The sequence below is a fragment of the Dama dama genome, chromosome 23 (genome assembly GCF_033118175.1).
Source record: "Dama dama isolate Ldn47 chromosome 23, ASM3311817v1, whole genome shotgun sequence".
In the NCBI taxonomy this organism is placed as follows: domain Eukaryota; kingdom Metazoa; phylum Chordata; class Mammalia; order Artiodactyla; family Cervidae; genus Dama; species Dama dama.
The window spans coordinates 80,994,409-81,009,753 of NC_083703.1; the positions used below are offsets into that span (position 1 = coordinate 80,994,409).

The 15,345-nt window shown below is 47.2% G+C and overlaps 1 long non-coding RNA gene across 7 annotated transcripts; it reads right to left on the bottom strand.

Annotated features, from left to right (window-relative positions):
* Nucleotides 1–3,112: 3,112 nt before the first annotated feature.
* Nucleotides 3,113–14,669, bottom strand: LOC133045232 (uncharacterized). Of its 7 annotated transcripts, XR_009690158.1 has the most exons (5): nucleotides 10,687–11,024; nucleotides 8,389–8,574; nucleotides 7,458–7,551; nucleotides 5,649–5,741; nucleotides 3,113–5,311 (listed from the first exon to the last, which is right to left on the bottom strand). It is a non-coding gene; the product is annotated as an uncharacterized LOC133045232 (long non-coding RNA). The 7 variants fall into 7 exon arrangements; XR_009690159.1 differs by lacking the exon at nucleotides 10,687–11,024 and adding an exon at nucleotides 14,567–14,669 and having other exon boundaries at nucleotides 3,113–5,741; nucleotides 8,389–8,560; XR_009690157.1 differs by lacking the exon at nucleotides 10,687–11,024 and adding an exon at nucleotides 14,567–14,649 and having other exon boundaries at nucleotides 3,113–5,741.
* Nucleotides 14,670–15,345: the final 676 nt, after the last annotated feature.

Sequence of the window (15,345 nt, forward strand, 5' to 3'; positions counted from 1 at the left end):
CTGAAGGGCACAGATTTTAAGGTCAGAAAGATCTGGTTTTCTTTCTGATCACTCCATTCGCTGCTGTTGTGAGCTTGGTTATCTGATTGTGCCCCGCCTCGACTGCATTAAACCAGTTCGGGATGCTTTCAGCTGTAAGTAGCAACCACCATGGCGAAAAGCCTGCGGAGACAGGTTTTTTTCCTCTCACGTAAAAGGAAGCCCAGAGGCAGGAAGTTATTGTTTCAGAGGCTCTAGAATGTCAGAGCTCTGTGATTCTTTCTTCCTTGTGCTTGCAGGATGCCTGACTGCTTTCCTCTCAAGTCAGGGAAAAGGAAGACAAGTACAACCAAGGACCTCTTTTCCTTTTCAACACAACAAACCTGTCCAGGACTCTCCCAGAGCCTCCTGTTACTGCTTCACTGGCCTGCACTGCATCACGTGGCCAGAGTGGAGGTGGGTAATTAAGTTAGGTAATGCATATAACTGGGTTTTTTTAAATTAACTACCTGACTTTTCCTACAATATATGCTTCCTATATATTTTGTCTACATACTCTTGTTTGCTCAGTCACTCAACCATGTCCACCTGTTTGTGACCCCATGGACTGCAGCCTGCCTGGCTCATCTGTCTGTGGAATTTCCCCGGTAAGAAGACTGAAGTGGGTTGCCATTTCCTCCTCCAGGGGATCTTCCTGGCCTGCTTTTCTTAGGTCTCCTGCATTGGCAGGCAGATTCTTTACTGCCAGGAACACCTAGGAAGCCCTGCATACTCTTGGACTACCTGTTAATATGACAACGATTTTGGATTATCATTTTTTAGAGGGAGACTACTTGGAAGAAGATTTAATCCTTCTGCCATCAGGATTAATTAAAGTTTATTTTTAAATAAATTATTGTCAATTTAGAGAAGTTTCTTTTGGCTTCACAGCACATTCAGTTCAGTTCAGTCGCTCAGTCGTGTCTAACTCTGCGACCCCATGAATCGCAGCACGCCAGGCCTCCCTGTCCATCACCAACTCCTGGAGTTTACTCAGACTCATGTCCATCGAGTCGGTGATGCCATCCAGCCATCTCATCCTCTGTTGTCCCCTTCTCCTCCTGCCCCCAACCCCTCCCAGCATCAGGGTCTTTTCAATGAGTCAACTCTTCGCATGAGGTGGCCAAAGTATTGGAGTTTCAGCTTCAGCATCAGTCCTTCCAATGAACACCCAGGACTGACCTCCTTTAGGATGGACTGGTTGGATCTCCTTGCAGTCCAAGGGACTCTCAAGAGTCTTCTCCAACACCACAGTTCAAAAGCATCAATTTTTTGGCACTCAGCTTTCTTCACAGTCCAACTCTCACATCCATACATGACAGCACATTACTGTGATACAAATCTTCAGGATTTTTGTGTCAAATTTGGGAAAATATCTGTCAAGTGTTTTATAAATGATCTCTAAGATTTTAGGCGATGTGTGTTTCCTAGGGCAGGGATGAATCTTCCCAAGTGGCTCAATGGTAAAGAATCTGCCTTCCAATTCAAGGAGACACAGAAGACTGCCGGTTCGCTCCCCGGGTTGGGAAGATCCCCTGGAGGAGGAAATGGCATCCCACCCCAGTGTTCTTGCCTGGAGCATCCCGTGGATGGAGGAGCAGGGTGGCAAAGAGTCAGACCTGGCTGAGCATGCACGCACGCATCTTGGTTGCCATCCCTTTTGTGGAGATGGAGCATTTCTTTTATGGTATCTCTGTCAGTGTCAGTATTTCTTTTTCCTGGCTGATCACATCATCTATTCCTCTTTAGTGGGTTGTGATGATTAATTTTGTGTGTCAGCAAGATCACGGGTTGCCCGGATATTGGTTCTGTGCTGTTTCTGGGAATGGCTGTGAAGGTGTTTCCAGATGAGATTGGCCTTGGATTGGTAGACTCAGTGAAGCAGCGTGCCGTCCTCAGTCTGGGTGCGCCTCATCCAGTCCCTTGAGCAACTGAACAGAACAAATCAGCAGAGGAGGAAGAGTTTGGCTCTTCCTGACTCCTGGCTTAAGCTGGGATGTTGATTGTCCTGCCATAAGTCCTCCTGTTTCTCAGGCCTTTGGACTCAGCCTGGAACTATACTTCTGGCTCTCCTGGGCTGCCAGCTTCCAGACAGAAAATGATGCAACCTTTCAATCTCTATAACTGCATGAGTCAATTTCCTCGTAACAAATCTCTTCCTATACCTCCATATCCTATTGATTCTATTTTTCCAGAGAATCGTGATTAATAGAATGATTAAAAAACCCAATAGCCTAGTGAATACTTTTATTCAAAATTCTCTCTTGCTTTCCCTGGTATGCCACTTATACTTGGACAGAGCACGCACCAGAATTCCAAGGTCACGTTGCATCAGGTATAATAAGAGGTGAATGGATAAGTGGGAAATGCACCAAACGTGACCCTCCTGCGTGTCTTCACACCCACAGGTGCTGTTGGTTGGGTACGAGGGTTTACTTCCTTCTCAGGTGGAGCTAGTGGTACAAAATTCACTTGTCAGTGCGGGAGACTTGAGATGCAGGTTGATCCCTGGGTCCAGAAGATGCCCTGGAGGAGGAATTGGCAACCCACTCCAGTATTCTTGCCTGGAGAATCCCCATGGATGGAGGAGCCTGGTGGGCTGCAGTCCTCGGGGTCGCAAAGAGCTGGACACGACCGAGTGACTGCAGGCATAGGACTCATGACGGTGTCTCTGCTTTTCTGGCCCTGCAGGTGTGTGTGTGTCTAGTCTTTATCTGGGACCAGCCAGCACTGATGACCACTTTTTGTACCCCAGCACCCAGTACATGCATTCGTTGAATTTGGTAAATGTATGGCAGTTGCATCATGGCATAATAGCTTTATTTGCTTTATAGAAATTCTGGAGCACTGTAGGTATTGCATATTTCTACATCAAAGCTCTCAAAGTAGTTATGGGGTGTGGAGGTGCACACAGCTTCTAACACTGCCGAGCATACCTCGGCGGCCTCCAAGCAAGGCGCTGCCTCTGGGTGTGCTGTGGGTCTGCTTCCCCTGCAATGGAAATAAAATAGCTTTCTCATCTGATGTGGCTCAGGGGAAATGCATGCCTGGAAAATGATCAACAGAGCGAGAGTGTAGACAAGTAAATAAACAGTTTAATGAATATAAGATAAAACGGGAACTCAAGCCAGCTTTCAGAACTTTACATTTTCCTTTCATCCTTTCTTTATTCAGTAATTGCACAATTACAACTTGCATAACTGATTTTATCTACCTATTGGTCTGTGAGTAGCTACAGTATATAATGTATTGTAGATAAGGAGGGCAGGGACAATCATGGTTAAACAAACATGTTCTGACATATTAATAGAAGTAACTTTGTAAATACAGTCCAAATTTAGATTCTACCGATGCTGGTTTTTCCTGACCCAGGCGAACAATACCGACCTTTCACTGAGAGTCTAGCACACGCCGCGCGCTGGGGTGAGATGTCGCTGTGCTACTTTTAACCCATGACAGCACTGCGTGTCACGCTGTGTCCCCGCGGTACAGAGGGAATGCAGAGATGCAGTCCGGAGTGTGAGCCTGTGTTTGAGCTTAGCATGCTTCACTAGAAAACCAGGCTGTTTCTGAGAGTTGACTATCTGCCTGTGTACATGGCGCGCCAGCCAAGGACGAGCAAGGGTGGCGTGTAGATCCCCACGTGACGTCACGTCTTATTTCTTGCACCAGGATTCACATGCCAGAACACCAGTGCGGGAGGCCCCCCGCAGATGTTGGTGCATCTCCCCACCATCCGGCCTCCCTTCGCTAACGCAGCGTGGAGCTTCTTTCACTAGATGACTAGGACAGGGGTGGTAAGCGTTCGCCTGGGGTTGTCAGGGGTCTCTGGTTTGGAAATGGTCTTTCTCAGAACCATGAGTGAGACCCAGAGATGACATCTTACAAGCTGGTGATAAGGCCTTCAAGTAGCTTCCACGGCAAGAAGGGCTTATTATGTGTGATTTTTTCCCAGCAGTATCTGCTGCTGCTGCAAATAAGTTGTCTCGTTTCTGTCTGCTGTATGCCTTGTATGGGCACTCTGATTGAATCATGACTGTTAGCTCTCCTTGGCTGTGAATTATGGCACCAAGGGCCTCTAATCAAGTCTGGCCATTGTCCACACAAAGCTCATTAATGCTCTTTTGGTTGAAGTTTGAAGGAAAGAACAACCATTAGGTAACTGCAATGTCAAGGGAGACATTTGGTTTGAAAAGTCTCACAAACAGCCTTATTTAAAAAAAAAAAAATAGAAAACCCAAACCTTCTAGGGCATTTCTTTTTTGAAAACAGTAAGTTGAGTATCTTGTTGTTTTTTTTTTTTTAAAGAGAGTTTCTGCCTTTCCAGTTAAGAGCAATCTTTAAAAGTCATCCAAAAAAAAAAAAAAAAAAAAAAACCGTTGGCTCTGTTTTCTGAATCGCTGGTTGGGAGAACAAAAGCAGCAAGGGAAAGTTTGACTTGACTTCCTCTACAATTTGTTTATATCATCGGAGCAGAAAGACTCTCAGAGCTCAGCTCCCCACTTCCTGAATCAAGAGAGAAAAATGCCCCGAGTGTTGGATTCATTGAGAAGTGCAAAGCAATCAACAGAAATCCTGCCTGACTGGAGGGGCCCGGGGGGCACAGGAAGAACCTCTTGGTCCAGCTCCAGTCTGACGAGATAAGTGCAGAGTCCCGGGTCACCACGCACCCCCCAGTCCCACCCAGTGGCCGCAGAGGCAGCCTGGTGGAAGGCGCAGGCTTCCCTGGCTCGTTGCTATGGAGCTCGCTTCCTCTGAGACAGAACTGTCAGTCGATCCAGTTCAAAGACAGCAGTTGGCAGCAGTGGAAGAGCATTGAAATTACAAATATTTACTTGGGGGGGAAAAATGTCCAAGTCAGATGTCCCTGAGAATGATAAGGTTCTGTTTACTTCTCCAGGTAGTAGCCAGGAAACAGTCAAACCAGTTAGGTAGGGCACTTTCTTTTTTTGGTCAGGTATGTACTGAATCCCTGGCAGCAAACTTCAGACAGTGTTAGGAGAGAGGATTTCTTTCTCTCCAGGTTCTCCCGGGCAGAGTGCCTCTGTTCCTCCCCCTCCACACACACACACACACACACACACACACACACTTTTTAAAAGAACCCGTTCGAGGCCAGCTGAGCTCATTCGCTTATGGCTGCGAGTTTCCTGCCGTCTTGTAGGCTGGAGTGAGGACTAGGGATTTAGATGAAGAGCGTCAGGCTGCTCTCCTCTCCAAGTAATCTCGAGGGTGTGGTTTCCCAGCTCGCCTCTTTGTAACTGATTCAGTTGAGGTCTGCCATCGCTGGCCTCTTGAAAGAGAAATTTGAAATCAGTGGGTGAAAGGGCTGAGAAAAACACAGTTGAGCAGTGAATGTGCTTGGCTGAGTACCCTGACAGGGGACTATTTCGTTGGCCTTTGGAACACTGGAGGGGATTGCAACACATGCAGATAGCAACAGAGAGACAGAACACAGATAGAAGGGAGAGGCAGAATGGGAAGATAAAGAAGCGTCCTTTCCTCTGAAAGGCCGGCTCAGCCTTCCTGTAGTGCGTTTCTGCAGGCAGCGCAGAGCAGGAGAAGGTGCCAGGTAGCGAGGCTGGAAGCCGTCTGAATAATGGATAGTATAATGCACAGTGATTTCAAACCTCACAGTTCGTTATTGGTAGTTTTTCTTCCCATTTGGAGGGCGGGTTTCAGTCAGTTCTCTTGTCTAATTCCTGCTTCCCGCCAAGCTGCTGCTGTTTTCAAAATAGAAAAACACAAAACTTGGGTCATCGTTTGAGAGCTTCAAAGACCTTAGGGTACAGTTAGCTTCCTCTTGAATTCCTCTGGCGGTTGGTGAACTGTGTGTCCAAGGTCCTTTCTGTAAGTAGGGCTGAGGAAACTGAAGTTTCTGAGTGTTAAGAAACAAAAATCATGTTTTAACAGCACTGTTACTAGAAAATTTGGAAGTTGCAGTCTTTCTAGTCTGTTCTGTTCAATTCTGTTTTATTGGCATCTGAACATTTCAAAGCACAAAGGGCTATTATATAAAAAGGACACTTGGATGTTCTTCTTAAAGGTGCCCGTGTACTTTCATAGAAGGTTTACAAGGTCACTAAGTATGCTTTCTCATCACTGTATTTCAATGGCTTGACTATTACTCCCACATTCATTTGGGAATCATTGAAACAGCTTGAATGGAATGGGGATATCCTTTGTTCCCCATTGATTTGGAAACAAAGACGCAGAAAAAAGTTTACTTTACTGCTCAATGCTATATGCAGATGAATGTATCATCCATTAAATTAAACCAAGGATCTGAAGATTTTTTCAGGTCTTAGAAAGAATGCTCACACAGCTCTGGTACATGTTAGAGTTTGCCCTCCAGTTTTCATCTATTCCATGTGTTTGGGTCTAACATGGCGTTATTGAAGTCACACACCCAAGTCTTCAGGAATAACAAAGAGTAATCAGGAGGAGAATAAGTTAGTAAGTACGGAAGTGTGTTCAGTTGTGTCCCACTCTTTGTGACCCCATGGACTGTAGCCTGCCAGGCTCCTGTGTCCATGGGATTTCCCAGGTAAGAATACTGGAGTAGGTGACCATTTCCTGCTCCAGGGATCAAACTGGCATCTCTTTGGGTCTCCTGCATTGGCTGGCGGATTCTTGACCAGTAACACCAGCTGGGAAGCCCAGTCAAGGGTGGAGAGTCAACAGCAAAAGAGACAGAAGTTGCTGGGCTGTCCGCTCGGTGGGAGACACCAGATGGGCATGAGCAGGCAGGGACCGCCACCCGTTTCCTCCCGTCCTCCTCCTCCCCAGTCTCTCTGCACCCAAGGCTCCCATCTTTGGCACTGCTGATGTTCGGACTGGGTCCTTCTGTGCTGTGGGGCTGTCCTGTGCACTGGGGGGGTGTTTCCAGCTCCCCAGGTCTGGACTCATTAGATGCTGGTAGCACTGCCTCCACAGTCATGACAGGCCCCCGTCTCCTGTAACGGCCACACGCCCCCACGCCCCCACGCCCCCACGAAGGGCAGGGCGGGCGGGTTTGGATGGCCTCTGGTTGAGCACCGCTGTTCTAGAGCAGCCTGCCCACAGATCCTGTTTGAAAGAGGAAGAGAAGATTAACCTAGTGCTCAGCCAGGGAGCATGAAAACTCCCGTGATTTTCATCAGAATTCACGGAGTTAGGACTTGAGAATGTGAGAGAAGGAGCAGGAGAAGGAATCAAAGGCCTTGGAGGTGACTTCACAGCCAGCCCTTCACTCTAAGGGAAGGGCCTCAGCAGGAAGGGCATGCCAGCGTACAGTCAGATGCTGCGCTAAGGCTCCCGAGGGTTGGCTGTTTTTCTTGTTGTTTTAAGTAGTTCAGGGACTCACTGTCATTGTGCCCCTCTGACCACTGAGCATCTCACAGCAGACAGAAGACAGTGTGTCTCAGGGTCCTTTCCCTTATGGAGTAATTAATACTCACTAGTTTAATTTTCGGTGGCTAAAAATGGGCTTGTACCATTCCAGTGAGCTTCAGGTGCCGACAGGGACTCTGTGACTCCACGTGTACGAGATGCCTAGAACAGAGATTCAGAGAGTCAGCAGGTACACTGGTGGTGGGCGTGGGCAGTTACTGCTGAATGGGGACAGAGTTTCAGTTTAGAAAGGTGGAAGATTCGAGAGCTGGCTGGCGGTAAGCGTAGTGCAACGGTGAGGATTCCTTAGCGCCTGAGCTGCACAGCCAGAGGCGACCAAGACGCTGCTGCCGTGCGTCACTCGGTTGTGTCCGACTCTGCGACCCCATGGACTGTGGGCCTCCAGGCCTCTCTGTCCATGGGCTTTCTCAGGTGAGAACACAGGAGGCGGTCGCCATTGCCTCCTCCAGGGCATCTTCCTCACCCAGGGATCGAACCTGGATCATCGCGCTGACAGGAGGATTCCTGACCACTGAGCCACCAGGGAAGCCCCTTGGTGAAAATGTGTTTGTTTACATCATGTGCTTTTTACCACAATAAAAAGAGTTTTTAAATCTCATGTACTATAAAAAAGATTTTTTAACAATAAAAAAGATTTTTAAATCTCATGTACTATAGTAATAAAGTACACATTTTATGGGATACTGTGAGAATAATAAAAATACATCATAATGACATGAATATGGCTAAAGAATCTTAAGCCCTGTCTTAATAAAGATATATCTATTTTTTTCTAGGATGTGTAGTCCACACTGACTTTTTATTAACTATTGAAAAAAGAGAAGCAATGTCCAGAACCACACAGTCTGAGTCCTGTATACACAATAATAAAGCTGTCAGTGTTCACCTTTAGTTTCTTTTTTTTAATTTTAAATTATGAAGTGTTCGGAGCACTGTGACAAGTGTGTAGAATAAACAGTACGAGGGTCCTGTACTTACTGTCGATTTACTGGTTTCCAGCTCTCCCATTTCAGAGCCTTTACTGGTCCTTTCTTCTGGCAGAGAACACTTCCATCATTTATCTGCATGGCTCACGTCTCCCTTCTCTCCATCCAGGCTGAAATGGCATCTCCTCTGACAGGCCTCCTGACCTTTCTCTGCAGCGATGCAGCTGCAGAATGTATTCTGAATGATGAGCGAAAAGCACCCTCCGTTTCCCCGGGACACTTGCCAGCCAGCCCCACTCTCATTTTTTTTTCTAGCACTTATTGTATGTAAATACGTATTTGGTTTACTTGTCTGTTTCCTCCAACTAGAGTCTACCTGTGACGCCCTGAGGGTTTTGTTCTATCTGGTAGTCAGTGCTCAGAGCAATGCCGAGTACACAGTCAGCACCCAGACATCTGTTAAAGGAAAGTGTTATCTGGGCAAACTTGTGGGCACAGCAGGCTGGTAATGATTTGGTATGGGTTGATGAATTCTTGCACTCTAGTAAATGACCTTTGTCTTTTCAAGTGTAATATTTAATTTTTAATTAGTTTGGCATGACAGGTTAAGTATTTCAAGCAGTTAATCATTTATTCATTTAAAATAACAGGTTGTTTTTAGATAGAAGTCTAAGGAAGAAAATAAAAATGGACTCTCAGCCTATTGACCAAAGAAGCCTACTGATAGGCTTAATAAAGCCTACTTATATCTTAATAAAGATATATATATATATATACTTTTCTAGGATAACAACAAAATAAATGATAAAAGTACATGCTTTTAATTAGAAACTTGAAGTTGTATAGAAAAGTTACAGAGTAAAAAGTAGAAGACATTCCCCTCTGTACTTTTCTGGTTTCTATCACAAAAAGAGACCCTTATAACCAATTTCTCATGAATTGTTTCAGAAAATTTTTCTGTGCCTATAGGTATGCGTTTACTAGCAAAATATTCATTATCTTAAGTTGCTTTAGACATAAACACACCACAATGGCTTCTTCCGCAACCCTTGCGTAGTTTGTACTTAGATATTTATTTGCTCAAGTACATGTTGACTCTCTTTCTTCCACCCAGCTCTGCCTGCACCATCCAGGCCCCGGGGCTGGCGCACAGCAGGCCTCGTAACCTGTCGGCTGCGCCACTGGTTAAACTGGCACACTCGCTCCAACAGCGGGCACTGTGCACTTTTTAATGTACATTCGCCAAAATGGAATTCTTACACCGTTACTGAAGCTTTTTAAGATTCGTGTTCAGTAAACAGTAATAGATTTTTAAAAATTGTTAGCATTCTACGTGTTTTCAAGTGAATTATCTCACAGGATCCTCAGGCAGATCTCCTAAAGTGATTATTGTCATTTCTGTTTCTCAAATAATAAAGACTCAGAGATGTCAAAACCCAAGGATAGATGAAGACTGTAATATTAGGGGAAAGTTCTAGGCCTCCATGTCCTATTTATATTTCTAGGCATCTTCCTTTTTTCACCAATCTCAACAGTTAGAATGCAGCTCTAAATACTGACTGTGTCTGAATACTCTGTCTTGTCACAAAGGTACATTTCACGTCTCTCTAATTAGCTCAGCAGATGAAGCAAAGATCTGAAGACTCACTAAACACTAACAAAACAAAAAAGCAAGCAGAAAATTCCTCTACCACAAGAGAAACTTCTTGACATTGTAAAAAAAAAAAAAACACCCAATCCACCTGGCTTCTAAGCAGCAGGCCTGCAGCTCAGAGTCAAAACACAGGAAGTGAGTTGTAAATGGCACAATGAATAAAACAGCTATTTTGGGGGTGAAACAGAATCTGCTCTCTGATCTTTAGATGTCACCTCTCTAGGTGAGGAGGGACTGTGGAGTCAAAATGCTCACCCAGTGGCTCCTTTTTCAAAAAGAAGCAGCCAGCTACACCTCAGTAAATAAACTGGGGGGAGAAAAAAAGATTGAATTACACACTTAAAACGGGTAAATTTTATGGCATGTAAATTATATCTCAATTAAGGTGTTAAACAGAAAGAGCCAGAGTAACAGTGAAAAGTTGTTTTCTTTTGCCAGCAGTCAGCTAGTACAGATTCAGGGTGTGTATGTGTGTGTGTTTGTGTATGTATCGTGTGTGTGTCTGAAAACTGTGGTTTGTGAGTCCAGAGCACAGCAGGATGTGGAAGACTTAAAGGTTACTGTTTCATGTTATGCAGAAAACATGTGCAGAGCCAAGGACGCGAAAACAGCCCTTTAATAAAAAGACAGGGAATGGGGGTCTCCCGAAAAGTAAAAGCAGTTGAAAAGATGAACCTTTTGTCCGGGAGGCGTTACCTGGTCCTCCTACTGGGGCGAAACTGCAGAGGGTAGAAGTTTGCCTCCCAGTTGCCTGTTGATTCTGTTCCCTTGTAATACAGGCTTGTTCCATGTGCCAGGATTCAGAGATTTATGGAGGCAGAGTGCACAGGGAATTGTTTCCAAAAGAAATAATCCCAGGAATAGTGAGAGGGAAGGAGGAGGAGAGAGAGGGAGGGAGGGAAAGAAACAGAAGAGATTAATTTCCAGGACAGAGGAAAACTGGCTGTAACGTATTCAAGTATTAACCGCCGCAAGAACTAGGAACTGACAAGGGTGCCTTAAGCAGAGCCTCTGCGGGGACTGGACGAGTGAAGTGAAACCCAGAAGGGAGGCTGGGCGGAGCAGGCCCCCGGCCCGCCGGGAGCACGGCTTTGCAGTTGGACCTCGCGTTGGGTTTGCCGCCCCTCTGACGCGGGGGACAGGCCGCCGGCCACCAGCCCGCGCCGGCTCCGCGGCGCCCCCTAGGGGCAGAAGGGGAGACAGGCCCGCCTCCCAGCGAGAAACAGAAGCGTGCTCGGCCTAAAAGACCGAGTGAGCCTGTTTTTCGGAGAATTGCATAAGCAAGTGCCCCACGCTTCCCTCGGATTATTTTCTGTGAATCATAGGTTTAAAGCTGTCAGTGAGACTTGTGTCAGGCGAGGACAGTGGTTGCCTTGGGGGAGGAATAGGAGGGAATGGAGCGGGCACACAGGGGCTTTCGGGGCCTGATTTCCCGGATATGCTACTTTGGGAAAAGTCATCAGGATGGAGTATTTCTCATGTGTCTGCTACACTGTATGTGGACTTGACTCACTTTAAAAACATGTGTCAGTATGCTTCCCCTCCCTCGGTCATGTCCCACTTGAGGTGAGCCGTCCTGCTGAGCTTCCCCCTGAGCTCTGGGGGCCCTCCAACAACCCGCGCACCCCAAGACCTCAGCACCCCGGATCCCTCTTCCTCTCATCCTGTCGTCTCGCCCTTCAAGGCAGGTCCGACGTCTGTCCGGTTCTCTCCGCCTCCACTGACCTTCTGAGTCAGCGTCCTATTTGGCTGGGTGATGCCTAATGGCATGCTAATGGGGTTTCCTGCTCCCTCTTAACGCGAATCCAGTCTCCAGCGGTACCCTTGCTTTCATCTGGGGCTGGGCTGGGCAGGCTTTTTTCTCTAGTCCCGGCTTCCTGGCTTCTCACTGCTGTGGCTTCTCTTGCTTTGGAGCACGGGCTTTAGGCACATGGACTCACTAGTTACAGCTCCCGGGCTCCAGAGCACAGGCTCAGTAGTTAACTGCGCACGGGACTTTGCTGCCTCGCGGCATGTAGGATCTTCCCGGACCAGGGATCAAACTCGTGTCTCCTGCATTGGCAGGTGGATTCTTTACCACTGAGCCACCAGGGAAGCCCTCCAAAGTTATTTTTAAAAATGGGAGTCAGGTGTGACCGTATCCTTCCTATAAGTCTCCCAACAGCTTCCCATTGTGTTTATTTATTTATAATAATCTTTATGATTTTAGGGTCTTGTTAAAAAAAAAAAAAAACTCACTTCGTTGCATAGGGTCTTAGTTGCACCATATAAACTCTAAGTTGTGGCCTGTGGGATGTAGTTCTCCAACTCGGGATCAAACCCAGGCCCCCTGCACTGGGAGTGTGCAGTCTTAGCCGCCGGACCACCAGGGAAGCCCCTCCCATCACGTTTAAAGTAGGACCCAGCCGTGGGGAAGCCTCCTGGACTTGCCTTCTTCCTGCTTCTCAGGCGCGCCAAGCTCGTTCCTTCCTCCGGGACTTGGCCTGGCGGACCCTGCCCGGGTCTCAGCTCTCCCGCGACCTTCCCACCAACGCCGCCCCCGAGCCCCTGCGACGCCCGCACGCCGTGCGTCACATCACGTGACTGCCGCTGCCACGTCACCGCCGTGGCGCCCGGCGCGGGTTCACATGGCGGATCGCCTCGCAGCTGTGCTGTTGACCAGGTGTCTCCCTCACTGAGATGCAGGTTCCCGGAGAGGCAAGGACGGTGTCTGTCCTGTAACTGTCTCCCCTCGGATGCTGTAAATAGCCTGAAACAGCACGGGCCTGAACCCCAGCGCCCCCAACCTGCGTTCCCCACCATCACCACCTCCCCACCACCTGTTTTCCTCAGAGTCCGACAGAAGGCGCTCCGACATCCAGTGGCTTAGGCCAGACATACTGGAGTCGCCCTGGCACCCCTTTATTCCTTCACATCCCACAGTCAACCCTTCAGCACCTCCTGGAGCCCTTACCTTCACAGAGCCTGATTACCAGCACATCCTGCCGCAGCCCCCGGCCAGGGAGAAAAAGGGTCCCCAGAGCCTCCCAGCCCCCGAGACCCCCTTCAACCTAGTCTCCAGAGTCAGACTACTTTATGCATATATGTATGTATGTATTCAAATATCTGTCAATTGTCAAATACCATATATATTCAGATATTCAAATATATATATGTAGTCAATAATATAGAAGTGAAGTGAAGTCGCCCAGTCGTGTCCGACTCTTTACGACCCCATGGATTGTAGCCTACCAGGCTTCTCTGTCCATGGGATTTTCCAGGCAAGAGTTCTGGAGTGGGTTGCCATTTCCTTCTCCAGGGGATCTTCCAGACCCAGGGATCGAGCACGAGTCTCCCGCATTGCAGGCAGAGGCTTTACCCTCTGAGCCACCAGGGAAGTGATTAATATATATATATTCATATATTCATACATATATATTTACTTAGCCACTCCATGCAGCCTGTAGGATTTTTAGTTCCCTGACCAGGGGTTGAACCCAGGCCCTCAGCAGTGAGAGCATAGAGTCCTAACCACTGGATTGTCAAGGAACTCCCTCCAAAATAATTTGAAATCCCACTTCTCTTTCCAGATGTATGCTTCCCAGCAACTCTGCATCTCAGAGCACAATCTAAAGTCCTTCAGGGCCCTGCCTGCGTCTGCTCCCGGGTGCCCCGTCCCCCACCCGGCCCCCTCGTCGTCTCCCGGGCGCCCCGTCCTCCACCCGGCCCCCTCCTGTCTAGCTCCGGCCTCGATGACCCAGGACACGCCCCTCACTACGGCTCCCTCTGGACCTCTCCCCCACCCGATGCCTCACACTTGTTGGGGTTTCTGCCTCTCCAGCATCTCTCTTCAAAATTGCCCCCATCCTGACCCTCCCTATTTCTCTTCTCTACTTTTCTCGGAAGCTTAAGACTCCACCAAGGTATGTCATTTTTGTGTATTCATTGATCCTCTCCTCCCCCTAAATTCCACGAGGGTGGAGATTTTTGTCTCTTTGTCATGGCTGTGTCCTCATCGCTCCCATTTGTGCCTGGCAGATAGTAAACACTTATAGGTTATTAATAATTAATTGAATGAAGAGTACATGCTAAAGATGTAAGTGCTTATCAGGTGAGTGAATGAATGATAATTAATAGAGCATTGCCAAAGTCATTAAATCAACAAAGACATACAGAGTTACTATTGTGGGTCTGAAACCAATCTAACCTGATCTACAGTAGTATATATAACAGATATCATCTCTGGTCATGTGAAACTTGCAGTCTACTTGGGAAAAGCAACTGATCCAACAATCACAAAAAGCATCTCATTACAAACTTGGGACTGCTAGGAAGAAAAGGAACATTCTGAGAGTGTAGCTCCCTTAGAGAGAACTGGGAAGCCTTCTCAGAGGAGTTGGCATTTGCGCTGAGATGAGAAGGTTTGGATGGACAGGGAAGGGGGAGCTTGGAGACTAAGGAGAACATCTGTGGCAGGAGAAGCTTCCAAGGCAAAGCCCCACCCCCAAACTTCCAGTCCAGTGGGTGCGGATTAATCATTTACATCTTACTGCTCCAAGATCCTAGTGAACCTTGAAACTTGATTTCTGATACTTACGATGGAGCTCAGGTTTTGGATGCCGGTATTGGTGATGATTGTGATTCTTTTCCTAGTGAAGATGGGAACCACCTCCAAACTCAGGAATCTGATTAAATATTGGAGACGTCAGAGTGTATGCAGTGTGTGGTTGGGTTTTTACATCCTCATCCTTTTTTGTTTTCTTCTTTATGCAGCCTTTCAACACTGGCTGGTCATTAAAATTTAGAGCTCACCCTGGGTTAAGTGGATGATTTCCTGGAAAACAGCTGGTTGAGCTTCCCCCTGCTTGTCTCTGAAATAAACATCCCCTTTGGAGAAAGGCTTTCTCCAGTGCCTTCCTGCTCAGCATCTTTTTTTTTTTTTCAATTTACATTCCTGTTTTGCTTGACTTCTCAGAAGAAATCTAAAAGAATCATCACTAAAATAACAGCCAAAGGTTATCATGCACTTTGTAGCTTTCCCAGCCCTGGGAGTGAGGTGCTGTTCTTATCTTACATTAAGAGGTGAGGACCCGAAGCCTGGAAAGCCGTGTGTCTCATTTCAATGAATAACTACAAAATGGCAGAGGCAGGCTTTATGTCCAGACCAGCTGTCTCGAGAACTCGTGCTTTTAATCATCAAGTCACAAGCCCTCCTTGACCCCAGATTTGAAAGTCTCCTCTTAACTTTAATTTCTCCAGCTGTTAGATGAAGGCATGGAAACCAAGGTTCTAAAATCTTTCAGTCCACGTTTAGACTGGGGGTGTTTGTACTTTCTCTTGCAAAGGCAACCAACTCTGGCTGATTTGTGTCGAGCA